The following is a 14,916-nucleotide window of genomic DNA, read 5'->3' as shown; positions in this document are numbered from 1 at the left end:
GTATATTTAAAAGGTTTGTTCTCTCCCATTTTATGAATTATTAAATTTTGATATTTTAATATCCACATAGTTAATATACATCATATCAATCTTTAGAAATATCTTAATTGTGATCAGTCCATTTATTCCCAGAGTGACTTCCAGAGAACCTTTAAGATATGCACACATACAAACACAAAGAATTGGGGAGGGAGTACAGATAAATATGAGAAACTCTTTAAAGTGTGATCTCTTTCTTGGGAAATCACAGTACATGTTAATATACTGGAGAATCCAAGAATTCCATTATTAAGTAAAACAAATGTAACTGATCGTGGAACCTATAATCACTGCAGAACTTGTGATCTGGGCATACTAAAATAAAGGCTGCATGTAAACATAGCTCTAGAAACTACAAATGAAACCAAAAAAAAAAAAAAAAAAAAAGAAACGTGAGCATCCAATAGGGCCAAAAACATGTGTAAGTAAGTGGCTCTTTCTAAAGCTTCCTATGTCTGTAAAATGTGGAAACAGGAATAAGCTATTCCCCTGATCCAGATAAAAGGGCCCTGCTGACTATTCGTCTAGAATTTCTTGTGGCTTTAGAAGCTGGGAAATTTAAAGGAAAGCCAAATATTATCATTTTACCAGTTGCTTCTTTATGTGTGACCTTGAGCAAATTAATCCCTCAGTTTCCTCCTCTGTAAATGGGAACAGTACAAAATCCATAGGATTCTGAGGATTAAAGGGCTTAATATGTAATGGGCTTAGAGCAATGTTCTTAAGTTAGCAATCCCTTGTTACATGCCATTATTTTTATTATTTATGGTTTCCTTGACAATTCATTGGAATACTTTGAAAATTGGTTGACCTTGAAGTTTCACTCCAGTACAAATGTCTTAAGTCAGGAATTTTAAAATTTGTATTGCTATAACAAAAAGAAACATGTTAAATTTAAACTTTCATGAATAGATCAAGGACCTCTAAAAATATAGCAACAATATTTTCATCACTATATTCTCCAAATTGGCAAAAATCTCAAAAATAAGAACAAAAAAAACTTGTTGAACAAATAGATTCATAAAGTTAGAAAAATAATAGATATATAGAGCAATCCACATGTTTACTAAGTAATAACTATATTATGGTGGGACATTTCTGAACAATTTTCTTATAATAAAACAACATATTTAAATGACTTAAAACAATAAAATGCATGCAAAGTTCTCAATTCAACTGAGAAATCTATGATCCTAAACTTTACCATCCTTTAAATTGTTGCTCTCACTTGCAGTCAAATGGTGCCACACCCAACTAACCCAATTAAATGGAACATTTCAAATTATCTCTTAAAATAGTCTGCCTATGTGTCATGATCTCATAAATTGGAAGTTTGACCTAAAAGATCATCCACAAAATGCTTAAAATTTTCAGTTAAAACCTCACCATTCAAAACATACCCAATGAATGTAAATGGATTTACTTGAGAGGAAGAATTAGACATTGATAAATATATCAGCATTATAAATATACCTATAGGGTCTATAAGCCACTAGCTATTACTTTGGAAAGAAGAGAATGAGGTCAACAGAACTACTAGGCAGGTGAACATTGGAGGCTGTATTGTGACGTCAAGCCTAGAAGTGCTCTGCTTGGTCTTTTGATGCTTGGGATGGGATAGGCTGGGGTAGGCAATGAAAATGGATATAAAGAGAAAGAGAAATATATCAAAAATAAGTATCCTGTTCCCAACAGGATGGTTTTATCATTGTGTGTGAATGTGGGTGAGTGTGGATAAATGGGGATATTTTTATACACTATTCTATTTTGCACAAAGTACAGATTACTCATGATTAATAAAGTTTAACTTTGTCAAGTTGGAATTCATGGAATGAACATATGATTGTACAAATTCATGCCAAGTTCTGACCTTGCTGATCAAAAATATTGTTATACTTAGATATTATGCTCAATTATCTCCTACAAGGCTTTGTCAACATATAGCTCACATCCCTTCCACCATGTGATGTGATATCAAAGCAGTTGATTTGTATATAGGAGAGATAAGTTTCCTAGGCTGAATGTTTTGATAAGCCTTTTGGGTGAGGGGAAGAAAAGGAGGTCCAGAGAGACCACTAAGGAACATGTTTGAAAATACCAGGCAATGGTGGCTGAAATATGTTCCTAGAGAGGTAGGGTCAATGGACCGTTGGACATTCAATGACCTACGTGGAAACAGAAACAAATCACTAGGAGTGAAATCTGAGGAATAATAAAGGGGACCTAAGAGGTTATGCAGGACAAGAGACAGGAGGTGGCAGGTGCCAAGAAAAGATTCTTTCAGAAAAGAAAAAAAAAAAGGATGTATAAAGGGGACTGTGCTAATTTGGTATGTGATATGTGATATAAACCCTTTTCCTTCTCACACCACAAAATATCTAAACATCCAGGTAAATTTAATTTGGGAGAGACAAGCCCTATATTTCTATGAGAAGGAGCAATCTTTCAAGATTGTTTACTGTTATAATAAGTGACTTTTTAAAACATCTTTATTGGAGTATAATTGCTTTACAATGGTGTGTTAGTTTCTGCTTTATAACAAAGTGAATCAGCTATACATATACATATATCGCCGTATCTCCTCCTTCTTGCATCTCCCTCCCATCCTCCCTACCCCAACCCTCTAGCTGGACAAAAGGAGTGAATTGTTCTCCATGTACTAACCTGCTGCTTCTCGCTAGCTATCTATTTTACATTTGGTAGGGTATATATGTCCATGCCAATCTCTCACTTTGTCCCTGCTTACCCTTCCCCTTTGCTGTGTCTTCAAGTCCATTCTCTACGTCTGCATCTTTAACCTGTCCTGCCCTGAGGTTCTTCAGAAGCATTTTTTTTTTTTTTAGATTCCATACATCATGTGTTAGCATACAGTATTTGTTTTCCTCTTTCTGACTTACTTCACTCTGTATAACAAACTCTGGGTCCATCCACCTCACTACAAATAACTCAGTTTCGTTTATTTATATGGCTGAGTAATATACCATTGTATGTATGTGCCACATCTTCTTTATCCATTCATCTGTCGATGGACACTTAGGTTGCCTCCATGTCCTGGCTATTGTAAATAGCACTGCAATGAACATTGTGGTACATGATGCTTTTTGAATTATGATTTTCTCAGGGTATATGCCTAGTAGTTGGATTGCTGGGTCATATGGTAGTTCTATTTTTAGTTTTGTAAGGAACCTCCATACTGTTCTCCATAGTGGCTGTATCAATTTACATTCCCACCAACAGTGCAAGAGGGTTCCCTTTTCTCCAGAACCTCTCCAGCATTTATTGTTTGTAGACATTTTGATAATGGCCATTCTGACCAGTGTGAGGTGATACCTCACTGCAGTTTTGATTTGCATTTCTCTAATGATTAGTGATATTGAGCATCCTTTCATGTGTTTGTTGGCAATCTGTATATCTTCTTTGGAGAAATATCTATTTAGGTCTTCTGCCCATTTTTGGATTGGGTTTTTTGTTTTTAGATATGGAGCTGCACGAGCTGCTTGTATATTTTGGAGATTAATCCTTTGTCATGCTTCATTTGCAAATATTTCTCCCATTCTGAGGGTTGTCTTTTTGTCTTGTTTATGGTTTCCTTTGCTGTGCAAAAGCTTTTAAGTTTCATTAGGTTCCATTTGTTTATTGTTGTTTTTATTTCCATTATTCTAAAAGGTGGGTCAAAAAAGATTTTGCTCTGATTTATGTCAAAGAGTGTTCTGCCTATGTTTTCCTCTAAGAGTTTTACAGTGTCTGGTCTTAAATTTAGGTCTTTAATCCATTCTGAGTTTATTTTTGTGTATGGTGTTAGGGAGTGTTCTATTTTCATTCTTTTACATGTATCTGTCCAGTTTTCCCAGCACCACTTATTGAAGAGGCTGTCTTTTCTCCATTGTATATCCTTGCCTCCTTTGTCATAGATTAGTTGAACATAGATGTGTGGCTTTATCTCTGGGCTTTCTATCCTGTCCCATTTATCTATATTTCTGTTTTTGTGCCAGTACTATACTGTCTTGATTACTGTAGCTTTGTAGTATAGTCTGAGGACTGGGAGCCTGATTCCTCGAGCTCCATTTTTCTTTCTCAAGATTGCTTTGGCTATTTGGGGTCTTTTGTGTTTCCATAGAAATTGTGCAATTATTTGTTCTAGTCCAGTAAAAAATGCCATTGGTAGTTTGATAGGGATTGCACTGAATCTGTAGATTGCTTTGGGTAGTACAGTCATTTTCACAATGTTGATTCTTCCAATCCAAGAACATGGTATATCTCTCCATCTGTTTGTGTCATCTTTAATTTCTTTCATCAGTGTCTTATAGTTTTCTGCATACAGGTCTTTTGTCTCCTTAGGTAGGTTAATTGATAGGTATTTTGTTCTTTTTCATTCAGTGGTAAATGGGAGTGTTTCCTTAATTTCTCTTTCAGATTTTTCATCATTAGTGTAGAGGAATGCAAGAGATTTCTATGCAGTAATTTTGTATCCTGCTACTTTACCAAATTCATTGATTAGCTCTAGTAGTTTTCTGGTAGCATCTTTAGGATTCTCTATGTATAGTATCATGTCATCTGCAAACAGTGACAGTTTTACTTCTTCTTTTCTGATTTGCATTCCTTTTATTTCTTTTTCTTCTCATTGCTATGGCTAAAACTTTCAAAACTAAGTTGAATAAGAGTGGTGAGAGTGGGCAACCTTGTTTTCTTCCTGATCGTAGTGGAGATGCCTTCAGTTTTCCACCATTGAGAACGATGTTGGCTGTGGGTTTGTCATATATGACCTTTATTATGTTGAGGTAAGTTCCCTCTATGCCTGCTTTCTGGATGGTTTTTTATGATAAATGGGTGTTGAATTTTGTCAAAAGCTTTTTCTGTTATCTACTGAAATTATAATATGGTTTTTAACCTTAAATTTGTTAATATGGTGTATCACGTTGATTGATTTGTGTATATTGAAGAATCCTTGCATACCTGGAATTAACCCCACTTGATCATGGTGTATGATCCTTTTAATGTGTTGTTGGATTCTGTTGGCTAGGATTTTGTTGAGGATTTTTGCATCTCTGTTCATCAGCGATATTGGCCTGTAGTTTGCTTTTTTTGTGACATCTATGTCTGGTCTTGTTATCAGGGTGATGGTGGCCTGGTAGAATGAGTATGGGGTGTTCCTCCTTCTGTTATATTTTGGAAAATTTTGAGAAAGATAGGTGTTAACTCTTCTCTAAATGTTTGATACAATTCGCCTGTGATGCCATCTGGCCTTGCAATTTTGTTTGTTGGAAGATTTTTAATCACAGTTTCATTTCAGTGTTTGTGATTGGTCTGTTTATATATTCTATTTCTTCCTGGTTCAGTCACAGAAAGTTGTGCTTTCCTAAGAATTTGTCCATTTCTTCCAGGTTGTCCACTTTGTTGGCGTATAGTTGCTTGCCATCATCTCTCATGATCCTTTGTATTTCTGCAGTGTCAGTTGTTACTTCTCCTTTTTCATTTCTAATTCTTTTGATTTGAGTCTTCTCCACCCCCCCACTTTTTTTTGATGAATCTGGCTAATAGTTTATCAATTTTGTTTAACTTCTCAAAGAGCCAGCTTTTACTTTTATTAATCTTTGGTATTATTTCCTTTATTTCTTTTTCATTTACTTCTGATCTGATCTTTATGATTTCTTTCCTTCTGCTAACTTTGAGGTTTTTTTGTTATTTTTTCTCTAATTGCTTTAGGTGTTAGGTTTGGTTGTTTATTTGAGATGTTTCTTGTTTCTTGACGTAGGATTGTATTGCTATAAACTTCCATCTTAGAACTGCTTTTGCTGCATCCCATAGGTTTTGGGTCATCGTGTTTTCAGTGTCATTTGTTTCTAGGTACTTTTTGACTTCTTCTTTGATTTCTTCAGTGATCTCTTGGTTATTTAGTAGTGTATTGCTTAGCCTCCATGTGTTTGTAGTTTTTATAGTTTTTTTTCCCCCTGTAATTGATATCTAGTCTCATAGCATTGTGGTCGGAAAAGATTCTTGATACGATGTCAATTTTATTAAATTTACCAAGGCTTGATTTGTGACCCAAGATATGATCTATCCTGTAGAATGTTCCATGAGCACTTAAGAAAGTGTATTCTGTTGTTTTTGGATGGGATGTCCTTTAAATATCAATTAAGCCCATCTTGTTTAATGTGTCATAAAGCTTGTGTTTCCTTATTTATTTTCATTTTGGTTGATCTAGCCATTGGGGAAAGTGGGGTGTTAAAATCCCCTACTATTATTGTGTTACTGTCAATTTCCTCTTTTATGGGTGTCAGCATTTGCCTTATGTATTGCGATGTTCCAATGTTGGATGAGTATTTTCAATTGTTATACCTTCTTCTTGGATTGGTCCCTTGTTTTGTAGTGTCCTTCTTTGTCTCTTGTAATAGTCTTTATTTTAAAGTCTATTTTGTCTGATTTGAGAATTGCTACTCCAGCTTTCTTCTGATTTCCATTTGTATGGAATATCTTTTTCCATCCCGTCACTTTCAGTCTTTATGTGTCCCTAGGTCTGAAGTGGGGCTCTTGTAGACAGCATATACATGTTCTTATTTTTGTATCCATTCAGCCAGTCTATGTCTTTTGGTTGGAGCATTTAACCCATTTACATTTAAGGTAATTATCAATATGTATGTTCTTATTACAATTTTCTTAATTGCTTGGGGTTTGTTTTTGTAGGTCTTTTCCTTCTCTTGTGTTTCCTGCCTAGAGAAGTTCCTTTAGCATTTGTTAGAAAGCTGGTTTGGTGGTGCTGATTTCTCTTAGCTTTTGCTTGTCTGTAAAGGTTTTAATTTCTCTGTCAAGTCTGAATGAGATCCTTGCTGGGTAGAGTAATCTTGGTTGTAGGTTATTCCCTTTCATCACTTATAATACATCCTACCACTCCCTTCTGGCCTGCAGAGTTTCTGCTGAAAGATCAGCTGTTAACCTTATGGGGATTCCCTTGTATGTTTTTGTTGCTTTTCCCTTGCTGCTTTCAATATTTTTTCTTTGTATTTAATTTTTGATAGTTTGATTAATATGTGTCTTGGCGTGTTTCCTTGGATTTATCCCATATGGGACTCTCTGCACTTCCTGGACTTGATTGACTATTTCCTTTTCCATATTAGGGAAGTTTTCAACCAAAATCTCTTCAAATATTTTCTCAGTCCCTTTCTTTTTCTCTTCTTTTTCTGGGACCCCTATAATTCGAATGTTGGTGCATTTAATGTTGTCCCAGAGATCTCTGAGACTGTCCTCAATTATTTTCATGCTTTTTTCTTTATTCTGTTCTGTGGTAGTTATTTCCACTATTTCATCTTCCAGTTCACTTATCCGTTCTTCTGCCTCAGTTATTCTGCTATTGATTCCCTCTAGAGAATTTTTAATTTCAGTTATTTTCTTGTTCATCATTGTTTGTTTGCTCTTTGGTTCTTCTAGGTCCTTGTTAAACATTTCTTATATTTTCTCCATTCTATTTCCAAGACTTTGGATCATCTTTACTATCATTATTCTGAATTATTTTTCAGGTAGACTGACTATCCTGTTCATTTGTTTGGTCTGGTGGGTTTTTACCTTGCTCCTTCATCTGCTGTGTGTTTCTCTGTCTTCTCATTTTGCTTAACTTACTGTGTTTGGGGTCTCCTTTTCATAGGCTGTAGGCTCATAGTTCCTGTTTTTTTTGGTGTCTGCATCCAGTGGGTAAGCTTGATTCAGTGTGCTGTGTAGGCTTCCTGGTGGAGGGGACTGGTGCCTGTATTCTGGTGGATGAGGCTGGATCTTGTCTGTCTGGTGGGCAGGACTGCGTCTGGTGGTGTGTTTTGGGGTGTCTGTGGCCTTATGATTTTAGGCAACCTCTCTGCTCATGGGTGGGGTTGTGTTCCTGCCTTGATACTTGTTTGGCATGGGATGTCTGGCACTCGAGCTTTCTGGTCATTGAGTGGAGGTGGTTCTTAGTATCGAAACGGAGATCTCTGGGAGAGCTCTTGCCGATTGATATTATGTGGGGCTGGGAGGTCTTTGGTGGTCTAATGTCCTGAACTCGGCTCTCTCATCTCAGAGGCTCAGGCCTGACAGCCAGCCAGAGCATGAAGACCCTGTCAGCCACACGGCTTACAGAGTTGCCAAATGGTTAAAGTAGATAATGCACCTAGTATAGGTTCAGCATGAAGAGGCACTTGATAACACCCAGCTTCATGCTCTTTGGCTGCTTGCAGTTGGCAGGATAGGAGCACACAGGGCTGTTTGCAGATTAGATGAGTCAAGTAGCTGCCTGACATCACACATCCCGTAGTAACGTCCAGTTGTGATATCAAGCCAGCCATGTGGTTCCACACCCATCAGTGGTTCTGAACCACTATGCTGTGCTGCCACTATTTTTTTTCCTTTGTGCTTAGTCTAGTTTCACTTGCTCAGAGGGTGCTGCAATAAGTTACTTTTACAAAACATTTAACACAACGACCCTAAAGGTAGGTATTATTGTTCTGGTAATTCTCAAATTTAAGAAAACAGAAACTCGGCAAAGTGAAATGACTTGATTAAATACAGAAACAAAGTTAGAAATTTGAATTCAGTTCGAATTCCACATCTGATGCTTTTTCTGACCACAGAGCCATGCCGTATTACTGTTATTCTTGTAAAAGAAGCATTTGGATATATATTGTTAAATATCCTCCTTATTTTGGGGTGAAAAGTAGGGACAGCTGGTAAATTTGACATTTCTTTGGCATAAATATTCTAGTTGGAAAGGAAAAAGAAAAATTATTTTGAGAAGAATTCATGTTTTAATTCTATACCAGGATGTATCAGCTGAAAAGCACTGAATATGAGGGAAAATTATCAGACTGACTATTGACACTTGAGGGAGACAAAAGGATTCAGCCAGAGGTAATACCGATACAGTGCATGACCTGTATAAAATATCCTTAACAGCAAGAGACAGGCTCAAAGAGACAACAAAAGAATGGAGGAGTCAGGGAAGCCAGACTAACAGTGGGAGTGAAAATAAATCTTTCTTTAAACCCAGTGAGAGAGAAGAATCCTAATGGGAAAAGGATATTGCTTATGAAATGAATGTGGCCATAGCCACAAAACACTCGAGAGAACAAAATCACAGGTTAACATGTAAGAGGCACACATTTTGAGATTTTAGATATTAGCTGTGACTATAAGCATATTCCAATTACTGAGAAAAGGTAGTACATCATACAGAATTTTATATAAACAGATCCCAGGAAATATTTTTCCAAAGGCACTGCCATGATATTTGTTGAAAGGACACTGCAGCCTAGATGTGATAAAAGGGTCATTCTGGCTTTTGTATTGGGCCAAGGCTTGAGGACAAGGCAAGAAGGGGTTAGATCTAAGGCTAGCAAAAATTTCAAATTGGGGTCACAATGACTAAAAGCCAGAGACATGCCTTGGGCAACAAAGAACGGTAAACTAGATCCACTGAAAATCTCAGTCATTTCCAAGATGAAAATGGTGGGAGGCAGGAGAGAGAAAAAAAGATTGCTTAACTCATGAAATATAATTGAATACCCTAAGAAGTTCAACATACATCGTCAAGACTGACTAGAAAAAGTCCTATGGAGATATGATAATGATAATGACTGAACAAAATAAATGAATACGTATGTAAGGGTCTGGAGAATTTTCATTTTTTTGGAATGCTAAATAGCATACACCTTGTCAGCTGGCTGAACTACTTTATGCCTGCAACTTCTAGTCAGAGAAGAGAATGAAGCTAATTGCTCCCCGTTGGTAGTAAACTTGGAGTCAGTTCAAAATCTTCACTCTTCATAAGGCCTTCCTTGAAATTTCCTGAACACCGTATCTCAATCTTCTTTTGGCACTTAACACTGTAGAATTTTTAGCATAATATAAAAAGAGACAAGGAAATTACTGCCTAACAAGATGCAATTATATCTACAAGAGATCAGCAAAATGTGGCTTGTGGGCCCTATCTGGCCCACTATCTATTTTTATACAGCCTGCAAGCTAAGAATAGTTTTTACATTATTAAATGGCTGGAAAAAAATATATCAAAGGAAGAATCATATTTTGTGATATAAAAAAATTATATAAAATTCAAACTTTATATCCATAAATAAAGTTTTATTAGACCATTAGCCATACATATTTGCTTATGTATGTCTACGGCTGCTTTCATGCTACAATGACAGAGTTAAATAGATGCAACAGAAACTGTATGGCCTATAAAGCCTAAAACATATACTAAATAAATGTGTGTATTATAAATGTCATGAATTTACTGGGCTGTATTCATTTCATAGGTAATGTCATTTTCTATTAGAATTCCTCTTTGCTACTGTGATTTATCTTTATTAAACTGTAAATTTCCTGGAAAGAAGACTTTGTTTTTTTTCATGTAGAAGGAATTTAATAAATATTTATTAAATTATTAACTATTCCAAATAATTTAATGTCATTATTTAGTAATGATGTTATTATTTAGCAATGTTATATGCTTAATTCTGAATAAAGTACCACTTTGAATAGGGTGGGCTGACATGAAAGAAACTGATGACATTATTCCAATCTTTGAGATTCATAATTTTATTAGGGATCCAATACAAATTTAAGAGTATCATCTACATAATGATACAGAGCAGTATATTATTTAAGTAGCAAATACTTGTTAGAGGCATAGATTCCAATACAGCAATTGTAGACATTAATCATCATCATAATAGCTTAAGTTCTTAAATGTTCACTATGTGCTTGGTTAAATCCTAAGTATGTGTTAATCTTCAACAAACCCACATGTAAATACTATCGCCATTTTCATTTTAAAGATGATAAAGCAGTAACATTTAGATGTCCTATGGATTTAGCTGGGAATTAAACTCAAGTAACACACTCCTACTTTTAAAAATATTTCAGAAAAAAACTGAACTTGGCCCACAGTCTTAGCCAATTTGGAGTCTGAAAATGTGTTCAGGGAATTAAAGGGTAGTATTAAATATAAAATTGAGAGATCAGGAAGCATTTCCTGAAGAAGAATGGGAATAATATATGTAAGTGAAAAGAAGAGAGAAGTCAGAATGAGAGGAGGAAACTGAAAGAACAAAGACCTGTAAGGGGTGTGACTGGACTCTGTAATGACTCACATCATAATAGGATTCTACTTTAATTAACCGAGGAATCAAAAGAGTAAATCTGTATATGTAATTTAAGGACAGAATGTTGCCCTCGAGTTAGCAAAGTTTCATTTGCTAAATTTGTTTCAAAAAAAATTTTTTTTCAGAGGGAGGAGTACCGTACATTTTTTTCCTCCAGAAAGTATACAATATTTGAAAATAAAAGAGAAATGACTTTCTCTTTTCCTCTATATATTTAAAATAAAGAATATAAAAGTAGATAAGTGGCATATTGACATCATTAAAATCAGCAGCAGGAGCTGCAAAATTAGTTTGTGCAATCACAAGGCTGCTCAAGGTGTTGCAGAGTGAGAGCAGATTTAAAACAACCACTCCTCGGGCTTCCCTGGTGGCGCAGTGGTTGAGAGTCCGCCTGCTGATGCAGGGGACACGGGTTCGTGCCCCAGTCCGGGAAGATCCCACATGGCGCGGAGGGCCCGTGAGCCATGGCCGCTGAGCCTGTGCGGAGACTGTGCTCCGCAACAGGAGAGGCCACAACAGTGAGGGGACCACATACCACAAAAAAAAACAAAAAAAAAACAAAAAAAACAACCACTCCTCAACTGAGAATGAAGCCAGTGTGCTCAACCTAACTCAGCCTCTCTTCATATGAAAAACAAAACCCACAGAGCTACTTTCTACTTCAAGTCTTCATCTCATTATAATTTACACTTTAAGGGACAAGGTAAAGAGAAAGGCAGTTATGATAATTATATCTTCTCACCTATGGTGTATTACCATCTTTATATTTCAGTGGACAATCTAATTCTATGATGTAAAAAAAAAAAAGTATTCCTGAGTTAAGTGAGAAACAAGATGATTTTCACAATTGTGTGATGCCACTGAAAACAGAGGCAGTGAAAGTGACAACTTGTTGGTATGATTTCAAGTATTCAAAAGCACTGAAACCATGTGTGCCAGTAAGACATACGCCCATAAACTACCAGAAGAATCATTTCTACCCATCGCATGCCATTGTAATTAATGTGTTACACCTCTACATTGATTCTGGCTGCTTCATAGCTGTAAGTTTATATTTATCTCTGTGTCTCCAGATAGACTGTGGTATATTTAGTAGGGAGTAGAATATAAGGTGCTTCCTATAACTTATTTTATTTAATCCTCATACCATCAGAAGAGCTTAGGATCAGTAACTCAATTTTCTAAGACATAAGAAAGCGAAAGCTCAGAGAAATTAGGAGATTTTCCTATTCTGACATCACCAAGATGGTGACATAGGTTGTTCCTAACTTTGCTCTCCCTCACAAGAAGAATAACCGCTATTCAAGAAAAAGACACCACTGAGAGAATCCTAGATCAAGGGGGTGAGGCTGAAGCACCCCCATTGCCATACCACTGGACCAAAACACACCCCATTAGAAGGGTAAGAGAAGCAGCCACATGTTGACCACACTATCCCTCCCCCAGGTCAGTGCAGTGGAGGTATCTCCCCTGAGCCTCCAGTTCCTCCAGTGGGAAAAGAAAACATAGAGGGAGGACAACCAGCATCTCTCAGCATTGTGGGCTGCTTTGTGGGAGCCTCTACTCTGATCTTGCACCACGAGGACTGAAGTGAAGTCTGTGGGGCTCAACCACTGGAAATTTGTGATGGAGAAGTGGGGGAGGGGCTTGCAACAACCATTACAGGGATCTTGGCAGACTGAGTGTATACCTGCAGTTCCCAGGTAGTAATCCCAACTGGTGGCTTTGCTCTTCTGCAGAAACCACTTGGGGGTGCACTCTGACCAGGGAACTCAGAGGGGTGCTGCCTGATTTGGATCCTCAAAGGAGGAGTTTGGCTGGCCCTAGAGCCCATTTTGCCCACCCCAGGCAGAGAGCTAAATTACAGCCCCGCCTGATGTGGAGAGTTTCTTCCGGCCCCATCTGACCAGAAGGGCTGGAGACAACTCCTGCAAGCTGTGCAGCCTGGCAGCACTCGAGCCAAGATGTGGGTGGGCAGAGCTGATAGTTTGCCAAGTAAAGCCAGTGGCCCTGGTCAATCAAGGAACTTGAATTGTGGGTGGGCTTGAGTTCAGACAACAAACAAAGAGCTTAACTGGCTTTAGAGCTGCTTCTTCCACTGCACCTGAGCAGAATATCTAATGCATAGTTCCACTCTCATGGTTGAATACAGGCTTCAGCCTGTTCTACCGGAGAACCTAACCAGAGCACATGGGAGGCTGCATAGCCCATTCAATAGCCCCATGTACAGTGCATTCAAACAGAGAGCACAGCCTATGGCTTCCTCCACCTGCAGAGCAAAGCCTGTGGCCTCACCTGATCAGGGAGTTCAGTGGACACTCTGGCCTGATCCAGATTCCCAAAGAGCTGTACAGGTCCCAGGTTCCACCCTGCTGCCCGGCCAGGGCAGATAAGTTAATTCACAGCCTCATCCACTACCAGATATCGGGTCCAGTCCCAACCATCTAGTAAGCCTCACCAGAAAAAACAGGCAACTACAGAGGCTATCCTACAGACTTACTTAGATAGGGAACGAAGCCAGCAGTTCTATCCAACAGTTCTATCAGCCAGTGGCACACCCCTCCATCCTCAACCTCAATATATGTAAATCAAACCATCATGTTGTGATATATGTCAATTATTTCTCAATAAAACTGTAAAAAAAGGTTTTTTCCATTGTGATGCAGATAATAAAAGGCTGAGCCACAGTTGAAACTGACTCCAAAGACTTCAAGTACTTAAATTTTGTTGATACATCTCACGCACAGAAATCTACTCAAGGCCATCATAGTGCTTTGCACAGAGTGCTTTTTTAAATTAAATACTTGAACAATCCAGTAGTGACTGATTTCCATTACTCATACTTTAGTATGAATAAATACTCAAAACTCCATTTCTACATAGACTAAGATCTTGAGGAAACCAAGAAGAGAGGAGAATAATTCTACAAACAAGCTTTAATTACTGTATAATTTTTTCCAAAGGCCACAGCAATATGCCATTATTTTGCAAGTATTACCCTGACTGATATCATGTGTAGTATTATTAAAATCTTACCTTATGCTAGACTCTGGGGGTTTGTGATATTTCCAAAGATAAGGATTATTTAAAATTTTAATTTTAGGTAACATTCTATTCACTTTAAGTCATATAGTTAAATTTGAGTGTCTATATAAGGAAATAAAATATATATGTGGTTTAAGGTTATTTGATGGCATAGCAACTTTCTGGCAATAGGACATTACAACTATTGTTTTAATCTTTTTCCCTGGATACTGATTTTAGTTAGTTCATTTTATTAACATTTTTCTTTTGTTTACTAAAATACTTATCTTTTCCTACAGAGAAAAATACACTGGGGGTTATGTGTGAGAAATATTATTCCTTGTCATGACTTCATATCAGGAATACACATTTCAGTAATAGCATACGTTCTTTACAATGCCCCACCCATGTCATTTACCTTGCTTTTGCACAACAATATAAGCCAATTTGACCATTCCCAATTTCCCTGAAGTTTTAGTGGATATATTTGGCCTGCAACTTGAGAGATAAGTGAATGGCTATAGGTTTCTCCCACACAAACTCAACCAACAGGTGTTATATTCTGAGGAAAGCTAGTTTCAGACGAAGTTCTACCACATCAAACGTTAATTTGCAAGCAGGCGTAAGTTAGTAAAGTCCTTGCACTTTGTCCTTTTAGGCAGTCTGACAAATTCCTTATAACGAGAGTCCATTTTGAGGTTGTTGAATACCCCCAAATATTGCTAGA

Source organism: Mesoplodon densirostris, chromosome 11 (genome assembly GCF_025265405.1).
Source record: "Mesoplodon densirostris isolate mMesDen1 chromosome 11, mMesDen1 primary haplotype, whole genome shotgun sequence".
NCBI lineage: Eukaryota > Metazoa > Chordata > Mammalia > Artiodactyla > Ziphiidae > Mesoplodon > Mesoplodon densirostris.
Note: the sequence above shows the minus strand (reverse complement) of the source record.